This window comes from Pelodiscus sinensis, chromosome 27 (genome assembly GCF_049634645.1).
Source record: "Pelodiscus sinensis isolate JC-2024 chromosome 27, ASM4963464v1, whole genome shotgun sequence".
NCBI lineage: Eukaryota > Metazoa > Chordata > Testudines > Trionychidae > Pelodiscus > Pelodiscus sinensis.
This window is the reverse complement of record NC_134737.1, coordinates 7,748,316-7,769,015: the sequence shown is the minus strand read 5'-3', so window position 1 is coordinate 7,769,015 and position 20,700 is coordinate 7,748,316. Positions and strand designations below refer to the sequence as shown.

General features: G+C 47.0%; 1 protein-coding gene across 12 annotated transcripts in view; it reads left to right on the top strand.

Moving 5' to 3' along the window:
* Positions 1 to 20,700, top strand: part of NFASC (neurofascin) — a 278,159-nt gene that overhangs the window by 47,981 nt on the left and 209,478 nt on the right. For 9 of the 12 annotated variants that reach the window (XM_075910486.1, XM_075910494.1, XM_075910495.1 and 6 more), the window contains exon 1: positions 19,393 to 19,531. The exons of 1 other annotated variant lie outside the window; for it this stretch is intronic. The gene's annotated coding sequence lies outside the window, so the exon portion shown is untranslated. Of the gene's footprint in view, positions 1 to 19,392; positions 19,532 to 20,700 lie in introns of those variants that run through there. 2 more of the 12 variants (XM_075910499.1, XM_075910500.1) reach the window with 1 other exon arrangement.

Genomic DNA, 20,700 nt, shown 5'->3' with positions numbered 1-20,700 from the left:
GATATATTCATGGAGGTTAGGTCCATCAATGGCTTTTAGCCAGGACGGGTAGGAATAGTGTCCTGAGCCTCTGTTTGCCTGGAAATGGATGACAGGAGAGGGATCATGTGATGATTACCTATTTTGTGTTCAATCCCTTTGGGGCATCTGGCATTCGCCACTCTCAGCAGACAGGATAATGAGCTAGATAGACCTTTGATCTGACCCAGTATGGCCGTTTTTATGTTCTATCCAGTTTATTGCACCAATGTAGCATATTGCATAGGGTATCATTGCACCCTATGGACAGGTAGAGTATGTGTGCATTCAACGGCAGGAGCTCCTGGCCCTCACAGACTCTGCAGGCTTTGGAAACCCAGGTGGCTGAATTGGAGGAGCTAAGGGAAGGCAGAAAGGTACATCCATGAGACTCTCCGGGACACAGTAGAATGCTTTCACTCCTGGTCAGACAACCTCTGTGCTGTTGAGGAGGATGAAAGTCTCAGGGAAGGAGAATAGCCAACTGGAGCAGAAGGAAGTGATCCCATAGTTGGAACTCTCCTTCCAATGTCATGGTATCCTCTCACACTGAGGATACCTCTCCAGGGAGAAGGAAACTCCAGTAATTAGGACAAGAGAGATGTTAGTATTAGAGGATTTGATCACTAGAAACAGAGCAGCTCACACAGAGAAACCTGCAGGGGAACATTTTAATCTGCCTGGGCACTCATTAATGGATTTAAAAGTAGCCATTCTTCTATAAAGGAATTTCACAAGCCAGCTACAGAGAGAGGGTGCAGAACTGACCTTCATATTCAAATTTGTCACCGTCTCCCTTGGCCTGAACAAAGACTTGAACTGATTAACATATTATAAAACCAGTTTTCCCTACATTCAACACCCTACTAACATCAAAAGCTAAGTATGGGACACTTCCAGCCCACTCAATTAGCCTCATTAGCATCATAGAAACTTGGTGGAATGAAGATAATCAATGGGACACGGTAATATCAGGGTACAACATATCGGAAGGACAGAGCTATTCCTACATTGACTGGATACATGTCACCTCAGGACAGGATGCAGAGATAAAGTTTCTTGAGACCTTAAATAGATTTGGAATCCAGAAGAGGAGAGACAATTCTTGATTTAGACCTAAGTGGAGTGTAGGATCTGGTCCAAGAGGTGAATAAAACTGGACTGCTAGCAAATAGTGACCATAATATATTAAATGTAACATCCCTGTGGTGGGAAAAACACTACAGCAGCCCAGCACCGTGGCATTTAATTTCAGAATAGAGGCTCAACTTAAATGTGTACCCCAAATTAAAAAAAAAAAACATACAGTAAGTCAACCAAGCTACCATGGCTTAATAACCATATGAAAGAAGCAGTGAGATAAAAAAGGCATGATTTTAAAAGTGGAAGTTAAATCCCAGTGAGGAAAATAGAAAGGAGCGTAAACTGTGTAAAAATATAGCTAGGAAGGCCAAAAAAGAATGTGAAGAACAGCTAGCCAAAATCTCAAAATTAATGGCAATGTTTTTAAGTGCAACAAAAGCAGGAAGCCTGAAGTACAACTCGGGGGGCAACTAGAAAATTGAGATGCTAAAGGAGAACTCTGTGATAGGGTCATTGCGGAGAAACTACATGAATTCTTTGCATTGGTCTTCAGAGCTGAGGACTTCAGGGAGTTTCCCAAACCTGAGCCATTCTTTGTAGGTGACAAATCTGAGGAACTCTCACAGACTGAGATGTCAGAGGAGGTTTTGGAACAAATTGATGAACTAAACAGTAATAAGTCACCAAGGCTGTGTCTAGACTACATTCCTCTGTCGGCAGAGGCATGTAGATTAGACACACAGGCAAAGGGAAATGAAGCCGCGATTTGAATGATCGCGGCTTCATTTACATTTACATGGCTGCCGCGCTGAGCCGACAAACAGCTGATCAGCTGTTTGTTGGCTCGCGCGCTAGTCTGGACGTTCCCCCTGTCGACATCAAAGCCCTTTGTCGGCAGCCCCGTTATTTCTCGTGGAATGAGGTTTACCGGGGATGCCGACAAAGGGCTTTGATGTTGACAGGGGGAACGTCCAGACTAGCGCACGAGCCGACAAACAGCTAATCAGCTGTTTGTCGGCTCAGCGCGGCAGCCATGTAAATGTAAATGAAGCCGCGATCATTTAAATCGCGGCTTCATTTGCCTTTGGTGAACAAACAAATCTACATGCCTCTGCCGACAGAGGCATGTAGTTTAGACGTACCCCAAGACCAGATGGCATTCACTCAAGAGTTCTAAAGGAACTCAAATGTGAAATTGCAGAATTATAAACCATGGATGTAACCTATACTCCAAATCATCTTTTGTACCAAATGAGTGGAGGATAGGTAATGTGATGCCAATTTTTAAAAAGGGCTCTAAAGGTGATCCTGGCAATTACAGGGTGTAAATCTAATTTCAGTACCAAACCAACTGGTTGAAACTATAGTAAAGAACAGTATTGTCAGACACTTAGATGAACATAATTTGTTGGGGGAAAAGTCAACAAGGTTTCTGTAAAGGGAAACCATGCCTCACCTTTTTTGTGGCGGTCAACAAACATGTGGACTCTTGTCCACTAAATCCTAGGGATCGAAGGGATATAGCTTATTAGATTTCCAGAAAGCCTTTGACAAGATCCCTCACCAAAGGCTCTTAAGCAAAGTAAACTGTCATGGGATGAGAAAGAAGGTCCTCTCATGGACTGATAACTAGTTAAAAGATAGGAAACAAAATGTAGGAATAAATGATCATTTTTCAGAACGAGGAGAAGTAACTAGTGGTGTCTCACGGGATCCAGACTGAGAGCAATCCTACTCAACATATTAATAAATGATTTGGAGAAAGCAGTAAACAATATGGTGGCAAAATTTGCAGATGATACAGAACTGCTCAAGATAGGTAAGTCCAAAGCAGACTACAAAGAGCTTCAAAAGGATCTCACAAAACTAGGTGATTGCACAACAAAACGGCAGATGAATTTTAATGCTGATAAATGTAAAGTAATGCACATTGAAAAACATAATTCCAACTATACATATAAAATGATGAGAATTAAATTAGCTGTTACTACGAGAGAGAGAGAGAGAGAGAGAGAGAGAGAGAGAGAGTTCTTGGAGCCATTGGGGATAGATCTCTGAAAATATTCATTCAGGCTGCATCTAGACTGGCATGATTTTCCGCAAATGCGTTTAACGGAAAAGTTTTTCCGTTAAAAGCATTTGCGGAAAAGAGCATCTAGATTGGCACAGATGCTTTTGTGCAAAAGCACTTTTTGCGGAAAAGCTTCCATGCCAATCTAGACGCGGTTTTGTGCAAGAAAGCCCCGATCGCCATTTTCGCCATCGGGGCTTTTTTGCACAAAACAGTTTTTAGCTGTCTACACTGGCCCTCGTGCACAATACATTTGCACAAGAGGGCTTTTTCCCCAAACAGGAGCAGCAAGAACACTGATAATCTTACATTAGATGGTCAGTGTTCTTGCACAAATTCAAGCGGCCAGTGTAGACAGCTGGCAAGTTTTTCCTCAAAAGAGGATCCTTTTGCGGAAAAACTTGCCCATCTAGACGCAGCCTCAGTGTGCAGTTGCGGTAAAAAAAAAGCAAATAGAAAATTAGGAATAATTAAAAAAGGGATAAAGAATAAGACAGAATATCTTATTGCCTCTATATAAATCCATGGTATATCCACATATTGAATACTGCATGTAGACGGGGTTGCCTTATCTCAAAAAACATATCTTGGCACTGGAAAGAGGTCATAAAAGGGCAACACAAACGATTAGGGGAAAAGAACAGGTGCCATACGAAGAGACATTAAAAAGACTGGGACTTTTTGTCTTGGAAAAGAGACTACTAAGGATGTGTGTGACTGAGGTCTATAAAATCATGGCTGGTGTGGAGAAAGTAATTATAGGAACAAGTAAACAACTTTTCCTTAACACAAGAACTTGGGGTCACTGAATGAAATTAATAGGTAGCAAGTTTAAAACAAACAAAAGGAAGTATTTCTTCACACAATGTACAATCTGTGGAACACCTTGCCAGAGGATGAAGACCAGGACTTGAACAAGGGTTTAAAAAGCACTAGATAAATTCATAGAGGATAGGTCCATCTATTGCTATAAGCCAAAATGGGCAGAAATGGGCTGCGTCTAGACTGGCAAGTTTTTCCGCAAAAACAACTGCTTTTGCAGAAAAACTTGCCAGCTGTCTACACTGGCCGCTTGAATTTCTGCAAGAACACTGACTTCCTACTGTCTGAAATCAGTGCTTCTTGCAGAAATACTAAGCTGCTCCTGTTCGGGCAAAAGGGCCAGTGTAGACAGCTCAGATTTGTTTTGCGCAAAAAAGCCCCGATGGCGAAAATGGCGATCGGGGCTTTTTTGCGGAAAAGGGCGTCTAGATTGGCCACGGACGCTTTTCCGTAAAAAGTGCTTTTGCGGAAAAGCATCCATGCCAATCTAGATGCTCTTTTCCGAAAATGCTTTTAACGGAAAACTTTTCTGTTAAAAGCATTTCCGGAAAATCATGCCAGTCTAGACGTAGCCACTTTGTTTTCATCACTTGATTCTATACAGACTCTTTAGTTTGAAACTGGGAGGTGAAAGGGGGAGTTTCTAGTTAGCCTGCCTGTGGCACACTTCCATAAGAGAGGAAGAGAACACAAATATGGCTTCTGTGTGGGAAAGGGCCCCAGTCTGTGCCCCATGCCCCACCATGGACAGGGGCTGTTCTGTCCGGGCTAAGGTGCCTCTGCCCACAGTGGGCCCCATGGGGCTGGAGCAGCCCCTGCCCACAGTGTGTGAGGAGCTGCGGCAGCCCCCACCAGTTACCCAGAACTGGTAAACCTCACCTGTAAAGGGTGAGGCTTACCGGTTAACATTCCATATCCCGAACTGGCAGAAGCCTGGTCTAAAGTGACTTCATCTAGGAATCACAAGGGGCTTAACCATAGCTGATCCCAGTAGAATAACTGGAATTTGCTAGAACCTCGGGGCCTCTACTCTCCGTGACCCTGCAATATGGTTCTCTTGGGCAGAGGGGGCCAATCATGTCTCAGTTAGCCGATGGGTGGTCATTTTGCGATTGCAGACAAATGAAACTAAAATGCACCAAGCCCAATTTCATTTGTGACTTTATCTCCAGAGTCGAGATGGTGTGTGTGTGTGTGTGTGTGTGTGTGCGTGCAACATGCTCGCCTCTCTCTGTGCGCCCCAGGGATCAGAGGGTCAAAAAAAGAATTGCCCTCATAATTGCCAGGTTTGGGCAGGCGGTGGCAGCACAGCATTAAAAACTATGATGATGCATGTGAGGCTTATATACATACTGCACAGAGAACTAAACTCTATAACGACACATACAAATGCTCAGCACTACTGAAAAACAGGGTCAAGGAGTAGGAAGATGAGCACCCAAACACAGAAGCCCCTTTGAAAATCTGACTGCCAGTGTACGGAAGCCTGTACCATATTGCTGTCCTGAGCTTCTAGTCTGGTCGTTCAGTGAATGACTGGCTAGCAATGTTCCACTGTTTGGGCTCCAAATTGCACCCACCCCAGATTTGGACTTCTTTTAAAGAGGAAGTAATTAGAGCAGGGATTTAAGTGAGAAAGATGGGTGCACACTAGCTGTAGCATGAAAATTAATGTCTTAGGGGAGGGAGAGCGGCTGCCGCTCCAGAGAAACAACTTGCTTGAGATGAACACCCGTCAGTAACTTTTCTGGGCAGCTGGCATGTTGCGAGCCGGGGGGCCAGTGAATAAATCTTCCCAGCAGAACCTTTTCAAAGTCAATTGATACTTTCTTCAAGTAGATCTACTCATCGCAGTAGGACAAGAAGCAACGGGCTTAAACTGCAGCAAGAGAGGTTTAGGTTGGACATTAGGAAAGACTTCCTGCCTCAGGGTGGTTAAACACTGGAATAAATTGCCTAGAGAGGTTGTGGAATCTCCATCTCCGGAGATATTTAAGAGTACGTTAGATAAATGTCTATCAGGGATGGTCTAGACCAGTGGTCCCCAACCTTTTCAGGTTGGCGGGCGCCAGGGGGCGTGGCCGTTCGCCCGCCGGGCGCCAGGGGGCGGGGACACTTGCCCGCCCGGGGGCGGCCCCCCCCAGCCGCATGCCCGGGGGCAAGGCCCCCCCATAGCCACGGGGCGGGGCCGGGCCCCCCCCCATAGCCACGCGCCCGGGGCCGGCGCCCTCCCCCTGTAAGCGCCGCGGGGCCGGGGCCGGGGCCAGGGCATGCGCGGTGCTCCCGGGGGCGGGGCCAAGGCCGGCGCCGGAGCTGGCAAGGGTACGCGCGGCGCCCCCGGGGCCAGGACCGGCCATGCGCCCGGGGCTGGCACCTGCCAGCCCAGATTGCTCCGCGGGCGCATGTAAAGAGCCCGGCGGGAGCCATGGCGCCCGCGGGCACCGGGTTGGGGACCACGGGTCTAGACAGTACTGGGTCCTGACATGAGGGCAGGGGACTGGACTCGAAGACCTCTCGAGGTCTCTTCCAGTTCTAGAGTTCTATGATTCTATGGTCTACGGTTCCTTGTCTGTTCCCTGGTTAATCAGATTGAATACAAGGAAGTGGTGGCTGACAGGAAGTAAACAAAAGGCCCTTTGCGATCTCTGCTAGTCAGTGGGGATCACACCATGTAACGGAGAAGAGAATGAGAGCCTGAGGGGATCTCTGGTCCCAGAGATCTGTTTAGACCTGATCCTGAATTCCTTGTATACACAGAAATCCCACCAAAGACAAGCTCTGGGGAGGCGGGGGGTGCCTGGGAAAGTCCCTAGGCACTTTGGGATGCTGTAAGGAAGGCTGGGCCAGACCTGCTCTCCATCCACTGTGTTCCCTTGTTCCTCGTAACAGCGGAACAAGAGCTAGGACAGAAAGCAACGTCACTATGCTTGGCTTATAAACATACTTACAGTGCAGCATTCTCAGGAGGAAACCTATTTCAATGGCTTTTTGGGACACTTTAATCCTGGCCTGTGATGGGGCAGAAGCGCCCCGCACTCCAACACGCCCGGGAGCCGTATGCCTGGCGGCTCTCCGGCCGGAGACGGGAGCCGCCGAGTCAGGCACTCCGCGGCCAGCCGCCAGGGCGGCCCCGACACAGACCACGCGGCGGTGCGCCGGGTGTTCCCAGGCGGCCGCAGCCGCAAGACGCCTGGGCAAGCCGGGGAAGCCTGGTGACGTCATGGTGCGCGTGACGTCACCTCGCAGCCGCAACGCCAGGCCGGAAGCGGACCCATGCTGGGCCGGGCAGAGCCTCACAGGCGAACAGCGGCGCGGGTATTTAAACCCCGGCCGGCATCATGGCAAGGGGGGAGCGCTGAGAGCATCATCCCCCGAGAGAGGACAATGGATGGGCCCCAAGCCGAGGAGGTAAGCCCCAACTCGGCGGGCCAAACCCAGGTGGGGAGAGGAAGCAGTCCAGGGCGGGCAAAGGGAGCCTGCGGGCTGGCGAGTTAAGGCAGACGCCCCTCCAGCCGGACCGGACAACTTGGCTGTCTAAGTCCTTAGGGTCCTGTGCTGGGGTCCGTGAGAAGGGGCGGGCCCGGACCCCCCCCTCTCTCCATCACGGGAGAAAAGCCGACCCCCTGCACGAAGGAGGCTGGCAAGCCGAAAGTACAGGTGGCTAAGACACGGGGAAACGGACTATAGGGTGACAGGTGCACGGGATTAGGGGGGGAGGTGGCAAGGACGACCGCACCCCCAAACTGGGACGTTTACATGGCCCCGTTGACATTAAAGCAAAACTCCAACTGGCTTCAGTGGGATGAGGATTTGGTGCAAGATCTTTACATCTAGTTAGTTGGCGACTTCCCAGGGCAGAGGTGAGCTTCGCTTTTTGGAATAGCCCAGAAGTTGGAGTTGCTTGGCAGTCAAGGCAGGGGTTCTGCAATGTGCCACTTGCTCCTCGCTGCTTTGGTTTCCTTCAGTTATACCAGGTGGAGCGTGGATCCCCTTTTGTACCCACCGACTGGATCTCAGTCCTCATGTTTTCTTTTCAATATCATTGTCAGCGTACTTGAACAATAAAACCCTTCCAGGGGACTGGCAGAACCATCTTCTAAGGAAAGATCAAGAGAGCTAATTCTGCACCTGGGAGGCAAGATGGTCTTGTGGCTAGGATGATGGGCTGGGACTCAGGAGATGAAGGTTTAATTTTCAGACACAGCATGGACCACCTTGGACACATCTATTCATTTCTCTAGGACTCTGCTCCCCATGGGAATAATCATAGAATGCTAGAACTGGAAGGAACCTCAAGAAAGTCCAGTCCCTGCCCTCAAAGCCCCATCTAGACCATTACTCCTGACAGGTGTTTCCATTCGACTACCCTTTCCTCTTGTTTATTTAGAACGGTATTTCTTAAACTGTGTTCCGTCGCAGAGAACAGAGTTCAAAATGGGCAGGCAACCTTTCCCCCCCCTCCCAATAACTTTTCCCCCGACCCCCTCTTTTTTTTTTTTTCTTTTTTTTTGCGCTCAACAAAAAATCCTTAGTGTTCCTCATAAAAAAAATATTGCTTGGTGTTCCTCAGTCTTAAAAAGTTTAAGAAACACTGATTTAGACTGTAAAGTCTTTGGAGGCTGGGACAGTGTCAAACTCGAGGTGTGTGAAGCAACCAGAACAATGGGGTCTTGGTCTCTAGTGCTAGTGGATTACAGTATTTTGCTCAATTGGGCTAGAGCACTTGGAAGTTTGAGCACCACGTGACCAAGACCTCATGGTGCATGATTGTGTTTCACTAATTCATTAGTTATCTAGAAATTGTGCGAAATAAATGCCAGTGCTGATGGATCAACTCTTTAAGAGGGAAGTGTCAGATACAGCTGTATCATGAGGTACAACTGCTTAAAATAATTACACAGCATAAGACACTCACTCTAGTCTACACTAGGGATTTGTTTTGCAATAACCTTCCTTAGGTCAAATTTATAAGCAGAGCATCAACACAATTATTACTAGCCTGTTATTTTGAAATAATGGGCTGTTTATTTCAAAATCTGTACTCCTACTTTCCTAAGGGAATAACGCTAATTTCAAAATAGTTATTTCAAAATAGCATTAGTGTGGACGCTCCGGTGCCACCATTTTGAAATAACGACTCCCCAGAGTAATTCGAAGTAATTACTCCCCAGTGCTTCCTGGGGCTCTAAGTTGAGGTAGCACATCCACATTCACGGAGCCTGCTTCGGACTAATTTCAAGGCTTCCCTGTAGTAAGGGCACACTATTTTGGGAGTTATTAAATCAATTTTGAAATAGTTTCCTCATGTAGACATGGCCTCAGAGAAACTCTAAGTATACAAAATGTTCAGCCAAGAAATCCTAGAGACTTTGTATTCCAGAGACCTGGACAGCTTCTTATCCAAAAAAGAGAAACAAGTTTTGAACTGTCTTATAAGATTTGTATTGCTATATGGAGCTTTGGGTCAAGTGGCACAAAAGTGGAACAGTTTTAATATCACTATTTGCATGGTAGAGTTGGAGCATGCCAATTTGTCTGTGGAAAAGCTTAGCTACTAGTATGGCTGGGGCAAGATGGCTTTGAATTAAACTGACCTTATGGATAATTGAGTCATTGGCTTAAGTGTCTGAATTCTCATGTGAACCATGTTCTTTGCGGGGTCACAAATAGGAAGAAAATGTTACATTCCAAACGGAGAGCAGCTGGCATCGTGGCCAGCCTCACACTGTGGTGACGGATAATGCTTCACCCCCTAAGCAGTCTCATTGAAGTCAATGAGGAAATAGTCAGTGTAAGGCTCTGTAGCATGGTGTAACTCAGCACTGCAACGCTTCCTGCTGGTCTCTTTGGGTATGTCTAGACTGCATCCCTCTGTCGGCAAAGGGATGCAGATTAGGCAGGTCGACTTTGCAAATGAAGCGGGGATTTAAATATCCAGCACTTAATTTACATAAAAATGGCCACCATTTTTGCCGACTCAGCACTTTGTCAGCAAAAAGTGATAGTCTAAAGGGGTATCTGTCGAGAAAGAAAGCCTTTTTCAACGGATTCTTGATGCCTCCTGCACCATGCATTAGGAACCACGTCCCTCTCAGACCACTGCACCCTTCCCTTTGGGTTTTGCCCCACGGCAGTGCCCCCACACTCTGGGGTCCACCTCTCAGGGGACCCCCTTTTCCCACCCAATGCCCATCATCATCTAGCCCCTTACCTCAGGGGCAAATTGCAGCCTGATATGCCCACTCATCCTAGGCAAGGCAGTGTGGACCTACTGTCCTTGCCAGCCCTGGCTGCTTCCCTAAAGCCCTCGTATCCTAAGGCCTCTGTTGCTGGACCTCAGTCTGGGACTGCTCACGCTGGAGTTCCCCTGGCTCACCCAGCCTTTCCCCAGCACTACTGTCCATAGTACTTCAACTAACAGTCAGCTAGGTCCTTCTCCTTCCAGGGCTGGAGAGAGAGTGTGTTCAGCCCTCTCTTTTATACATCCCCCCTGGTCTCTGATTGGCTGCCACAAGACCTCTCAGGATTGGCCCATTGCTACTGCCCTCTCCATGGGCTGTTTTAACCCTTTTTATGTCTGGAGTGATCTGGCTCTAACTAATTAATTACGCCATCCACACCAGGGCCACACATCCTAAGTACTTGAGGTCAGTCCTACAGGAGGACTATAAATCAAGCAGGGTGCTGGCTCTCAGTGACTGGAGGACATTTGGAATGTGACTGACAGAAACCCAAATGTCACACAACCGTGTGTATGCACGCGCGCGCACACACACACACACACACACACACACACACACACACACACACACACACGTCTACTTACGAAGAATGAAAACAATCCTCAGCAGCTAGCACAAGTTGCCACTGTGCCTGGTAGGGAACACAGCTAAGAGGGGCAGTCTCCAGTCAGCCTTTTAAAAAACTGAGCAAACACTCTCACACCAGCAACGTGTGGGTGTGCTCCTGGATCACTATACTAGTGAGGCTTTGTAACTGTGCATGTCTGACTGCAGGCATGAGACTGCTGAATCCTCTCTCAGTCCAATCCTCGTTTCATGGTACACCTGGCAGATTCCAGTGGGGAAAGGCAGGGGGGAGGGGAGAGGGAGGAGTGGGAAGGCCTTGAGGGAATATTGTTCTGTGCTCTCTGTGTGATGTTGATTTGCAAGGTTTTCAGTATCCCTGGTGATTGAGAGCTAGGCACATAGAATCATAGCACACTAGAACTGGAAGGGACCTCAAAAGGTTATCAAGTCCAGTCCCCTGCCCTCATGGCAGGACCCTGCACCGTCTAGACCATCCCTGACAGGTGTCTGTCTAACCTGCTCTTAAATATCTCCAGTGATGGAGATTCCACAACCTCCCTAGGCAACTTATTCCAGTGTTCAACCACCCTGACAGTGAGGAAGTTTTTCCTAATGTCCAACCTAAACCTCCCTTCCTGTACTTTAAGCCCATTGCTTCTTGTCCTAGACTAGAGGCCAGAGAATGAATCATTTTGGGGAGGAGGCAAGGGGACAATGCACTGGGCATGGGTTGGGGGAGGGCCCAGCATGACAGGAGGGGTGAGGGGAGCATTGCATTGATCAGGGAGGCAGAAGAGAAATGGACAGACTGGGATGGAGCTGGGAGGGGGAGCCTGATTTGGAGGAGGGAGGAAGGCAGATGCGCAATTATCCAAGTGGGGAGCAACTAACTGATTAGTTACAGAGGCTGGATTAGTCAGGCAGGCATGGCAGGACAGATGGTGGACTGGGAAGGAGTGAAGGGTTGGGGGGGGTCAGTGAGGTGTACTGACAAAGCTGAATGGACTGGATAATCGATAGGGGGAGATAATCTGGTGGGCTGTGCAGGATGGTGTATTCAGGGGGCTGGGAATAGGTATTTACTGTTAATTGTGGTATAATGGCCAAAGACTCCAATCCAGATGGAGATCCCCAGACTGTGCTAGGTGCTATAGAAACACACAAGGAAAGAGCATCCCTGCACCAGAAAGTTTACCGTCCAAGACCCTGATCCTGCAAACACTTAGCCTGTGTCTAGACTGCAGGGCTTTTTCGAAAAAAAGTAGCCTTTTTTAAAAAAAACGTCACCTGCGTCTAGACTACAGCCACGTTCTTTCAAAATTAAATTGAAAGAACGCAGCTTTTCTTTCAACAGCGGTACTCCTCATTTCACGAGGAATAACGCCTTTTTTCAAAAGTGCTCTTTCGAAAAAAGGCGCTATGTAATGCAAACTGTGCTTTTTCGAAAGAGAGCATCCAGACTCCCTGGGTGCTCTCTTTTGAAAAAGCGGCTTGCTTTTTCAAAAGTACTGATTGTAGTCTAGATGCTCTTTTTTGAAAGAGGCTTTTTCGAAAGTATCTTTTGAAAAAGCCTCTTTCGAAAGAGGCTTGCAGTCTAGACGTAGCTAAAGGGTATGTCTAGATTGCAGAGGTTTTTTTGAAAAAAGTGGCCTTTTTTCGAAAAAACGTCCCCTGCATCTAGACTGCTGCTATGTTCTTTCGAAATTAAATCAAAAGAACCCAGCAGTTTTTTCAATCGCGGTAAACCTCATTTTACAAGGAAGAATGTCTGTTTCAAAAGTGCTGCTCTTTTGAAAAAAGGTATTATTGAATGCAAATAGGGCTTTTTTGTAAGAGAGCATCCAGGCTGCCTGGGTACTCTCTTTCAAAAAAGCAGCTTGCTTTTTCAAAAGTACTGGTTGTAGTCTAGATGCTCTTTTTCGAAAGTATCTGGGTATGTCTACACTGCAACACTATTCTGAAATAACTAGTGCTATTCAGAAATAACTTAGTCCGCGTCTACACAGCAGTTATTTCGAAATAGTGTCAAAATACTGTCACGCTGGAGGACTTCTTACTCCGACTCCTGTAACCCTCATTGTACGAGAAGTAAGGGAAGTCGGAGGAAGAGGGCTCTATTTCGAAATAAGTGCTGTGTAGGCACTCCTAATTTCAAAGTAAGCTATTTCGAAATAAGACACGCAATTGACTTAACTCAGTTTGCATCGCTTATTTCAAGTTAAACCCAGCTGTGTAGATACACCCTTATATACAGGCTTAACTTTGCCGCTGGTTGCAGCACCATCGCATGATAGAAAAGTTGAGCAAGCGTTTGGAGGATCCGGGCCTAACTGGAGCAGGCAAACAGCAGCAGACACGCATCATCAGTAAAATATCAAAAAGAGTTTTTGTCTATTTCCTTTATTTTATAAGTAGCACTTCTCCCCAGCCTTGCTCGGGTCCTTAATTAAGTTTGCTCTCTTTCCCCTTGTTCCCTGTTGGTGACAAAGGGGAACATCCCCATAATAATCTGTAGGGAGCACTTCAGACCCATCACACCTTCCCTGAAGTGCACTTGGGGGGGGGGGGGAAGATGGAAGTCTAAGGGCTGGGGTATTCCTGGATGAGGGGGCATCCCCTTTCACATGCCTAATGATTCTGTCTCTTCTCTATATGGTCTTCTGAGAAGCAATCCCATTCCTGGCACATCCCATTTTTCTGGCACAGACAAACCCTTTCCTTGCTTTGTTACGATAAATTGAAGTTGTATAATGTTTGGTGCCCTTAGCTCTTACTGTTTAGGAGGAGTTCTTGAACAAATAGGCAGACTAAAATATACAGTAGATAAACCTTTCTGTTTCCTTTTTGATTTACGATTATTTATTTAATCCTTTAAACTTCTACCTGTTTTCTTATGGTTTTTTTTCATACTTTCTTCCCTCACTATTACCTTTCCTCAATCCCCTCCAATAGGTCCTCCTCTCCCTGCCTCCCAGCAAGGGTAGCCTTCCTATTTAAGAGTCAGGTGGTCTGTCAGCCCTCTTCATTTATGAGGCCCAGCTGGGACATGGTCAGGTAGGTGAACCCAATAAAGGGCTGTGAGAGGCCCCTGTGTGAGGGGGTGGGTATGGGTTTCTATAGCATGTTTTGTACTTGGGAGGGTAGAGTTTGTTTAGTGTCAGCTCTGTGTATGAGAGGCTCTAGCTAGCTTCTGGAAGCTGTAGTCTTTGTGGGGGAGGTAGGTAGAGGATCTGTTTTTGTTTTATGTGTTGCTAGTGTTTTGAATGCTGTTTGGGAGTAGCAACAAGTCCTTAGGGGAGGATCAGGAGATCTAACTTGTGTGAGGGGAAACTAAGGCAGCAGTTCTCCTGAAGTCTGTCTGGATGCAGTAGTCCTGCTCATGTTGCCTGTACCCTTAATCTGTTTTCTGGATGATGTGGTAAAACTCTAGAAGTCAAGTCCTCTGCTAACCCAGAGACCCCTTTCTCAATAAAGACCCCTGAGTGATAAGAGTTTACACTGGAGCTTGACTGTAGAAGTCTGAATAGGTGAGTCTGTGGTGAAAGTAGGTGGGGGGGGATACTGTTGTGGGGGGAAAATATGCTATCTCCTATTACAGTTGAATCTCTGTGCTCCTGGTGTCCCTAACCTGGAAACACCTGGGGCAAGGAGGAGGAGGTGGCTCTGTGCCCTGTGGCTTCCTCCTCTTCCCTCCCTCCCCCCCCCCCCCCCCCGGGCTGGGGGAATGGCAGTGCAGTGCCACTTTTTCCTGCTGCTCCCAGGAAAGCCCCCCACTGCTATCCCCCTCATGCCCAGGCCCTGCAGTGCTCTCCTGGGCCTGACAAAATCTCTAATCCAGCATAGCCTGTTTTCCAGGGTTACCAGATCAGAGGCTTGCATGTCTTGAATTAAGTGGGCTGGGAGTAAAGAGGAAGATTCAGTGAAACAGAAAATGGAGACCTTAGAAAGGGGAAGAGGGAAAGATCTGTATCTGTAGGGAAAACAGGCAGAAGAAAAGCAATCAGGGAGGAAATAAATTTGGGTGGGAGAGGGAGAGATGTGTATGTGCACGGGGAAAAAGAATGGCAACCAGTGTTCCCTGTAAGATGAGCACTTGGGCAGCCAGGGCTGGCTTTAGGTCGATTTGCCTGATTCCCCCGAAATGGGCCCTGTGCCCTAAAACCAGAAGTGTGCTGGCGTGCCTGGTGTGCTGCGGGAGGGAGCATTGGCCCCGGAGGAGTGTGGTGGCTTCCCTGCGCTGCAGGAGGGGTGAGTTGAGCGCAGGTGTTTCCCTGTGCCGCGGAAGGGGGAGTTGGCCTCGAGGTTTGGCAGGAAGGCGGGACTCTGCCCTGTAGCTGGGGATTTAAAGGGGCGGAGACTCTTTTGTGTGTGTGCTGGGTTTTTTTTTTTTCTTTAATAAAAAAATCCTGGCTTCCAAGGCCCTGTCAAAACTTCGAATTGGGTCCCACATTTCCTAAAGCTGCCCACAGGGCCAGCCATCCAGGAGATTCCCATGTTACCCAGCTGATTAGCACTGCACTGTCAGCCTGTGTTTCTATTGGTGGTGCACATGCCTTGGTGCACATAACAAACATTATTCTGATTATGGATGGAAAAAATGCGGGAACACTGGAGATTCAAATGTTTTTTTAACGGAATTGGTGACAATATTGTACAAAAGATGGCTTTTGTATAGTACTTTTTGATTAGGACAAAAGATAATTTTGAGAGATCTGGGGAGGATCTGGCTAGCGGAGTCCAGTGTTCTGTAGTGCAGAGTGCAATATTTTTTACAGTAAAGGTTGCCTATCACTTCTCCACTTCACAGATGGAGAAACTGAGGCACCGTAAAAGGGATGCAAATTGCCAAAGGTCCACTAGCAAGTCTGGGGAACCCAGGAATAAAATCATAGTCCAGAAATGAATAATAAAACATCAAACATTGACACTTCTTGGTTTGACTTCGATGCTTTGCTTGCAGTCTAGGTTTGGAAGATTCTTTCAAAAATACAACCAAGAAATTCTGCTGGGTGTCTAAAATTTGGGCTGGGAAGGATGCCAGGCCTTCCCATTTAAATTTGTCCTAGCTCTTCACTTGTATTTTCCTAACTGCAGACTTGGAACAATTCCACGTAAAGCTCTTCCACTGGTAACTTGTAACATTTTCTCTGGCTCCTATGTAGCACTTTTCATTGGTATAGCAAATGTTTTGCGGAGAAATTCGGTATCACTGTTCCTGCTTTACAGATGGGCTAACTGAGGCACAAAGGGATGAAAGTGACTTGCCCAAAGTCACCCAGCAGACTAGCAACAGAGCCAGGAATAGAATCTGGGTCTCTTGAATCCCATAAGGTAACTTCTGCTGAAGTATAATTGCACACTAGTAACAGAGACCAAGGGGCCTGATTCTTTTGGTGTCTCTGTTTTACACTGATGAAACCCTTAGTGATACCAATGTAGTGACTTCTGACTTATGCCAAAGTTATTCAAAGAATCAGGCCCAGTGCTTTCAGTGGGGCACTACCTCTAATTTACACTGGGCCCAATTCTGATGTCACTGAAGTATCATGTGCAGACTGCCTGCTAGCTGACTGGTAAGGTCTTGAAGCTAATAGCAAAATGTTTACTAACAGCAGTAATGTGGTTTCAGTCCCCAAAAAGTCTTTACAGCTGTCACAGTAGCCACTGCATATTGGAATAACTATAGATTTTTCTTGAACTGTCCAGAAGTAGTGTTTCTTCCTAGGATTACCAGCTGCAGCAGATGCAGTATATGCTTTAATTAATGTTACTTGAAATATCTGTTTCAAGCTGTTGCTGTTCTGCAGTGTGAATCTGAGAGGCAAGTCTCTTCCCCCATATTCATATCCTAATTGAGCTAATCATTATGGGGTGTCATGAGTGCCATTTTAAAACCTGTTTAATTTGTAAATTCTAAACCAGTTTTGAACCCAGTCTTGCAGAAGTGAAGAGCAGGGCCCAATAGGGCATTAGTGTCTTAGCTATTTCTCAGATAGGAAAGATCTATTTAAGAGTAGAACTGTCCTTGCAAATAGTCTGCTCTGTATTGTTCAGCACACATAAGCATGTTGTTGACATGCTGGTATTTATTTTCTTAACTAACTTTGTTCAAGGATAACACACATAGGCATGCATATTGATGAAGTAAAAGGTGCAATGAGGAGATGCTTTTAAAACTATAGATGGTACTTGTCAGCTGCCTATGACCCTACTACAGCAAAATACTTAGGTACATGATTGTCTTTTAAGCATGTAATTAATCCTATATTTATTCAGCAAAGTACTTAAGCACATTCTTAAATTCATGGGACTTTAGTTCAGCAAAGTATGTAGTACTTGAGCCTATATTTGCTGTGTTAAGTGTTTGTTATACCTATTTAGTTTTTCTATTACCTTAACATGTATATTTAATCAAATAATGTCTGCATAAACCCTCCTTAGTTCTGGTATGGTCCATCTATATTTGTATTGCTTCTCTAGTAATGGATACTTGTATTTTGCTAAAGGTGTTGGAATTCCTGTTTCATCCTTGCCTTGTGGGGTTGTGAATCTAAAACGTGACAACATTGGGCAAGTGCTCTAGAAGTACCAAGTCAAGCACTGATCCTTACATCTGCTCCAATGGGACTCTTGGTGGGAGTACGGGTCTGCCTGCAGGGACCAAACCACAGGATGGGGGCTTTAGAGCATGGGCTGTCTGGGGCAGAGATTTCGTGTGTTACTTGTCAACGGTTAGCATAATGTGGTGCTGAAATGGAGTGGGGTGCTACTGTAGTAGAATGATTCTTTGTTTATAGTAGTGGCTCCCAAACTTTTTTTGGCATTATGTCCCCTTTTTTGATTTTTTTGAGACCCTCATGCGTGCCCCCCCTTCCAAAAAAAGTAGCAAAACATGGGGTAGGATTGACAGGGGTGTGTGTGGCTGGGTCGCTTCGTGGCCCCCCCTGGAGTTTCTTCATGTGCCCCCACCTTGGGAACCCATGGTTTATAGTATTTCTGATATCGCTATGCAAGTGTGAAATAGAAAATAACAGCATAAATGATGAAAAGTGAAACAATGTAGGTATTTTGTTTTACTTGTTTAAAGTGTCAGAGGGCTAAATGATCACATTTAACAATATTTATTCTTTGGCATTACTCCCCCTCTTTTGATTTTTTTTTTTTGAGAAACCCTCATGCCCCCCCCCCCCCCATAGTAGCAATGGTAGGGAATAAGGCCTTATACATTGCTTAATTTTATCTGTCTTGATTTAACACACAGTAGAAAATCAAATTCTACTTGTCTTTTTCAGTTCATATCCCATTTCCAGTTGTAAAATCAATCAGTTTGCTTCAAATCTTGTAGGAAACTGAGGAAATCATTAAGGAAAATCTTATAGATTCATAAGAGGGTAATCATTGGGTCTAGATTAAATGGTTTATATGGAAATTACTTAAGCCTTCTGCTACTTTTTTACCCCAGGACAAAATCCTATTTGTGGTAAAACAGTGGTATGCAGTTAGTGATATAAAGCACCCCTTATCTTAGTATCAAAACATCTTCCAGTGACGTGTTGAGCCAACAATAGGCCGTTCTCCTTGATAATATGACTTTGTCCAAAAGCCCACAAACTAGGTTCCCATACATGTTGAAAAGGAGAAAGTGCATTACTAATCCATGCTGCTGATTCTCAGCTGGAGCCCAAGATAATGTAGATAAGCCTAAGCTAAATGGACAGCTGTACATGCTTTTCCAGGAGGCTGGAACCTCCATGATTAAAGAATCAGAGTTCCTGTGTGGGAAACAACCAGCAGCTGTCAGTGAACAGGCTAGGGTCTTTCACCTGGTGTGAGTCCAGCTCTACAAGATTGCAGGGAACATCCTTACGGACAAAACTCCAGCAGGCTGCAATCTTTGAATTCAATGAAAAAAATGCAGATTTATTGAAACCAAAGCTGTCCATGAATCAAACTTTTTTGAGTTTACAAAATATTCAGGGGAAAATGATGCAATTGTCAATGAAGACTTCCAGTTGTTTTTGTCTGAAAAACTATGCTACTAGTATTAATTACTATGAAGCAAACTCCCTTGATTTCCCCACTCCCTAAAGGTACCTCAATATCCAGCCTCTCTTCTCCTTTCACTATTGTATCCTTTTCATTAACTTACTCCGCCAGCTTGAAAACTTCCAGGTCAGTAAAACAAGCAGGGCTTTGATATGATATAGGTAACTAAGGCAATTTACCTGGAGAGTAAGCAACGAAACCAACTCCTCTATTTACCCCGTTCCCTCTTCCTGGGTTACCTCATTAATTACACTCTCTTCCCTCAATTAATTGCCCCCTTTCTGTTTACCCCCCAGATCAATGGCTTCTCTCGTTTAATCCAATTTCCTACTAGGGAGGGAATAACCCCAGTCAGTAACCCTTCCCTTGCCTCCTTGTCCCCCCTTTATGTACCCGCTGGTGCAGGCGCACCCATGCTCTCTTTCGCTCCTAGGCAAGAGCCGTGTGGGACCTGCAGCGATAGAGGCGCGCTCCAGAGCCCCCTTCCCCGGGGGCGCGCAGGCATCCGAGAGCGCGCTCGCCACGTTCGGGGACGCGCACGCTGGTCCCTGCCCTAATGCGGGAGTGGGAGGGGGAGGCTGCAGGAGGATGCGCTGGGCAGCCGGGCGCGGAGCAGGGGCGCAGCTCTCGTGCAGCCGGCGCGGGAGGCCAGAGGCGGGCGCATCCCGAGCTGCAGCGCCAGGTACAAAGATGCTGCGGGGGCGCCGTGCGGGGCTCTGCGCTGCGGCGGGGGGCAGCCACGGGGCTGGGGCGGGATCGGGCCCTGCTCCCTCCCCGCGCAGGGCGCTGCGCAAAGGTGCCTTTGGCACCGGGCCGGCCTCTCTATCTAGCAACCCCCCCCCCCCCCAGCAGCCCCCGTCCTCTCCCCGCTGCTGCAGTCCGGGTCTCTGGTCTGAGCGGGCTGCCAACCCCCCGCGCTCCTCGGCCGTGTCCGGAGCCTTTAGGGGAGAGGTGAGCCATGGCCCCGATGCCAGCCAGGCGCGCAGCGCTCGCGGGGCGCCCTCTGCACCCCGGGGCAGAGCCTGGGTGTCAACCAGCCTCCTGGGGGGGTGTCATTTGACTCCCTGCCGTGCATAGAGAGTGGAGATGCCTGATCATTGGGGGGGGGGCGGTTTTGTGGCCACCCCGCATGTGGAATCCTGCTGACAGGAGGCAGAAATTCCACCCCAGGAGACAGCTGCAGAATCTGCTAGACATATATCGCTTTATCCCCCCCCCCCCCAACACACATACTTTACTCCCTTACACCCATCACCTTTATGCCAAATGTTGGGAAACCAAGCTATGCCTTACCTCTGTCTTTGGACCCATGGAAGATATCCTGTCTAGAACCTTTCTCTCCCTTAGTGATGGAAATATGAACATCCAGACCAATATCTGATAAAAGTTTTTGCCTGTCACCTAAATGTTGCATGGCCTTACAGGATGGGTGTGAGGGAAAACACTGGTGGGTCTATTTCTTTGGGGGTGCAGAAAGGGAAGACAGCTTGGAGGTAAACCATAAGCTTTTTTCTGCTTCAGGGTATGTACTGACCTCTGATGTAGGAGGAACTCCCCCCCCCCCCCTTCCTAGGCTGTTATTTCATAATTGTTTACTTCAGGCTATTTTTATTTAATTTAACCATCCGCTGAGGCGGCTGGCATAGGCAGGGTACTAGGTTAGCTGGACTGCTAGCCTGATCCACTGTGGCTATTTTGAAAATACCTAGAATAGTATGGGGTTGCAATATGTAGATTAGAGGCCCTGCCAAAGGACTGGTTGCTTGCAAGATGGAGAGATCTGTTGTCTAGCTCTGCTAAAATTGTTTTTAAGTATGGAAGTTCCATTGTGTTGGTGTGTGAGGCTAGCTG